Source organism: Octopus bimaculoides, chromosome 3, assembly GCF_001194135.2.
Source record: "Octopus bimaculoides isolate UCB-OBI-ISO-001 chromosome 3, ASM119413v2, whole genome shotgun sequence".
Taxonomy (NCBI): domain Eukaryota; kingdom Metazoa; phylum Mollusca; class Cephalopoda; order Octopoda; family Octopodidae; genus Octopus; species Octopus bimaculoides.
The window spans coordinates 15928748-15934038 of record NC_068983.1 but is presented as its reverse complement, the minus strand read 5'-3'; positions in this window follow the sequence as shown (position 1 = coordinate 15934038).

Sequence of the window (5291 nt, the reverse complement as noted above, 5' to 3'; positions counted from 1 at the left end):
TAGCTGTGTGGTAAGAAGCTTGCTTCCCAACCACATGGTCCCGGGTTCAGTCCCACTGCGTGACACCTTGGGCAAATGTCTCCTACTATAGCTTCATTCCGACCAAAGCCTTGTGAGTGGATTTGGTGGACGGAAACTGAAAGAAGCCCGTCGTATATATATATATATATATATATATATATATGGGGGGGGGCTCTGTGTGTGTGTGTGTGTATTTATCTGTATGTCTGTGTTTGTTCCCCCCACCATCGCATGATACCGATGTCGGTGTGTTTACGTACCCGTAACCTACCGGCTCGGCAAAAGAGATCGGAGCGAATAAGTACTAGGCATACAAAGAATAAGTCCTGGGGTCGATTTGTTCGACTAAAGGCGGTGCTCCAGCATGGCCACAGTCAAATGACTAATACAAGTAAAAGAATAAAAGAATACATACATACATGTATATGTGTATGTATGTATGTATGTATGTATGTATTATGTATGTATGTGACTGTAAGTATGTGTGCGTGCTTTGCGTTTCTAATGCATGCCGTTGGTGTTTACTTCCATTGAAGAAGCCAAGTCACCCAAAAGTGTCTGCATAAATAAATTCCTAATCATATCACATATTCTATGTAGCAAGTCACATTGATCACATGCCTCTACAAGACTTTAAAATTTATTGCTTACATGGTGACATAGGCATCATACATATATATATATATATATATATATATATATATATATATATATATATATATATAAGCAATGAATGTTAAAGCCGTGTTGAGGAGGTAGCCAATTTCCATGGATACAACCTACAAAAGTCAATAAGGCTGAACTCCTTTTACATTTATACAGCTAATTGCGGGCATGAAGCTAGGTCAGGTATCGGAAACAGCTTCCCAAGACCTTATTACATTTTCTTATACACAAATATCTATGAACACGCCATTTCTTGTGACAGACACTTTATGATTTGCTAATTGAGTTATTTTCTGTTTAATATCCTGTTAGGCTTATTTAATGACATGTTCCCAGATCTTTCTCCGAGACAAGCGAATAACAAATATAATGAGAAAAATTATTAATTTATAATATAATATTATAACGAAAAATATTTATTGCATCGGAGGAAAAAGATTTTGCTTGAGATAGTTCTACTGAAGAAGCTAAAGGTTAAGCTAAATTTTTTAGTTAATGAGGCGAATCTAGTGTCAATGAGCTTTATCCCGCTTTATATCCCACTCCACAGGTTTTATTAATCTCCCCTCTTGACTCTCCTACTTGCTCTTTCTACTTTAGCCAACATCATGCCCCCCCTTGAGCCAATTAAAATCAAAATAATAATCCTTTCTATTATATGCACAAGGCTTAAAACTTTGAGAGAGGCGGCTAGTCGACAACATCGACCCCAGCATTCAACGGTACTTCTTTCATTGACCGCGAAAGGATGAAAACCTGTTGTGTCGACGCCCCGAGGCGAGGAAATAGAATCTCCCAAGACATATAAATAGAGGTAGTCTGGTCGTGGTAGGGGTTGAGTAGCAGTCGAGTAGCAGTTGTGTAGTGGTTGAGTAAAGATCATCCAAAGGTGCTAGAGAGCAGTAGCTTGAGACATAACAAAACCAAAGTCGACTGTGGGAATAAATGCCGCAATGCATTTTTCCAGCGCTCAACACCGAGCAAGATGCGTTGTGGCGTTCAGTCCGTCTTTACGTTCTTAGTAAGAAAGAATTATTAATGGTAAATTTGTTAGAGCGTCAGGAAAACTGCTTTGCAGTGCTTGTTCCGGTTCTTTCCGTTCTGAGTTCAAAACTCACGGAAGTCAATTTTTCCCTTTGAGCTCCTGGAACCGATAAAATAAAGTACCAGTCAATTACTGATAGGTGGTGGGTGGGAGCGATAAAATAAGGTACAAGTCAATCGTTGAGGCGGATAGTATTAGCTTACCCTGTTTTTCTTTTTAAATCGCTGGCTTGTGCCTAAATTAGGAACAATTGTTGTTGTTCTTATCGTAATTATTGTTGTTTCTTTTTGTCGTTTGTGTCATATTTTGTTTATGAAAACGAAAACTAGACTAGCAAGAAGTTGGTAACCTCCTGCTTCTTTATAGAAATTAATAGATTACTAGTACGTCGAACCTCTATGTCGTGAATAACACACCCGTCTGAGTAAACATGAGCGAGACAACACACACGCGCGCGCGCGCGCGCACAAGCACACACTCAAACACATACAGAGTCTAAGTTACATATTACATTGACATAAATACTGTCTCTAACTACACGTGCAGGTTGTGAGGACATACACCCATACACATTGCATATACGTTTCATGGTGTAATACATATATACACACATACTTACCCACAAATACATATTCAGCTTCTCACAGATTCATCTACTCATACATGTAAGTAGTAACTCACGCTTACGCATACATACACACATACATACATCATACACACATATACTCACAAACACACACACACACATATATATTTACGTGGTCTGATCAATAAGTATCCGGACGTTTGCTATAGTAACGAAGCTAAAGCACGGAGAGCGACGCCGCTTCGCACAGATTGACCTTAAACACTGCTGTGCATGTGCACTAAGTTTTAACATTCTAGTTCACTTCTACTGTTTACAGCAGTGCTTGGAAGGAACATGTGTAGCGTGTGATCGTCGCATTGACAATGATAGAATAAGCTAGGCGGAGAATTTTGCCAAGAGCTTGACGATACCTGCTCAGAGGCCTACGAAAAGTTTTCAAAAAGTTTTCATCGTTCTCGACACAATCAAGATCTTGTGCAATGAAACCCGAGTGTCTTTTTGGTCAGCTGAAAGCAGTTTTGGCACAACCTTGGCAGGCACGCGTTTCATACCCAAATCTTCAATGATTACAGACTGAACTGAACTGCAGCTAATCTGCACATCCGTTGATAAATCACAGATAGTGATTCGACGATTTCCCCTCACAGCTGCATACACATCTGCGATGTTTTTCTCAGCTCTGCTGGTTGCGGGTCTCCCAGAACGTTCGTCAATATCGACATTTTTTTCGGCCATCTTGGAAACGTCTGAACCACTCTCACACTTGCGTGCGGCTCATACACTCCTCTCTATACACTTACTGCAACTTTGCGCAGGCTTCTGAGCAGGTATCGCCATGACAACTTTCTCTATCTTGGTCAATGCGACGATCACACGCTACACACCTTCCTTCCAAGCACTGCTGTAAACAGTGGAAGTGAGCTAGAACGATAAACATTAGTGCGCATGCACGGCAGAGTTAAAGGTCAACCTGTGTCAAGCGGCTTTACTCTGTCATATTTTAGCTTCGTTACTATGACAACAGACCGGATACTTATTGATCTGACCTTGTATACCATACTTACAGATAAACACACATGATACAAACATCATACATACATGCATATACATGATATATACGTACAAAGATGGAATATATATAACATGACATACATACAGCATATATACGTACGCTCGTACACACACACGTGCATATTTACGTCATACATACATACATGCATGTATACATACACACACATACATACATACAAACATGCATGTATTTGCGCACAATTTCATACGGAAACATGCACACAGATATACATGTACACGCCCTTCGAAACAAATAAAACGCACACAAACGCATACCTCCCGCACACACACACACACAAATATAAACATACATACTTATACACAAACACGCGTGCATGCACTAACGTTCATAAACATATACACTCCTAGACTGATGGAATGTCTGAAAGTGTGGGAACTTTTTCTCGTCTCCTTTAGAAGAGTCTATAGAGGTTCTAAACGTTGAGCACGTCCACAAAATAGAGATTAGTGGAAGGTGATACCATTAAGCTTCCCCCCTTTTTCTCATATGTGTGTGTGTATTCGTGTGTGTGATTTGTGTGTGTGTATGTCATATGTGCGTGCGTGCGTGCGTGTGTGTGTGTGTGTGTGTGTGTGTGTGTGTGTGTGTTCTTTTGTTTCCTTCATTCGACGGCAATCTTGCTGGGACACCGCCTTTAAGGGATTTAGACGATTTTATCAACCCGAATAATACTTTGTCTGATACTTATTGTGTCTAAACGTGTACATACACTCACAGACACGCACACACATACACACGTACACGAATAAGCACACACTCTCTCACACACACACATACACACATACATGATAATCAAGCATGCACACATATTGATAAATAGATATATATATACTTATGCATACATACACGCACACACACATACACAGATAGATGTCTGTGCATGTGTGTGTGTGTGTGAATGGATGTATTCTATCCATCTGGCTACCCCCTTCCTTTCGTTCCTCTTCCCTTCCTTCTTTTTCTTTTTTTTTTCTTGGGCTCACCATATTCAATAGACTACCACCTCTACATTTTTTGCCGTCTCTTACAACGCGTGTATTAAACCGACCGTTGAAACAATTATTCTTGTTTCTTAATAGAAACGTATTTGTCCATAGCCTCTAGGATAAAGGCTCCCAGTCAGGGAACGCGCAAGACATTAAAATATGCTAAGACGAATTGGCAGAATCGTTAGCACGCTGGGCAAAATGCTTTCTGGCATTTCGTCCGTCTTACGTTCTGAGTTCAAATTCCGCCGAGATCGACTTTAATTTTCAATCCTTTACGTCGATGCTCCAGCATGACTGCAGCTCTCGAACTGAAACTAGTAAAGAAAAACAACAGCATTTGCTCTGATTATTTTAAGAAGTTAGGTTTTTCTTTTAGGAATTTTGAAGTTGTTTTTATTGAGAATTGAAGGAGTTTGTGTTAATGGGACCATGTCTGTGACCAGGTCGTGGTTGTTGCAACGAAAATTTTTGACATCAAATAACAAACGTTTAAGTCTAGTTAACAATTTTTGTGTGTTACTGTATGACCTGCATGGGTAATATGTATCCAAGGCGGTGAGCTGGCATACCCGTTAGCACGCCGGGTGAAATGCTTAGCAGTATTTCGTCTGTCTTTACGTTCTGAGTTCAAATTCCGCCGAGGTCGACTTTGCCTTTCATCCTTTCGGGGTGAATAAATTAAGTACCAGTTGCGTACTAGGGCCGATCTAATCAACTGGCCTCCTACCCAAACATTTCGGGCCTTGTGCCTAGAGTAGAAAAAAATATGTATCTTTCACGCTAGACTTGTAAAAAAGAAATATTTTGGATAATTTAAACTGAAATGTATTTACAACATTATTCTAAAAATTTCTTACAATTAAAATTAGTTTACAAAAAATATTCTTG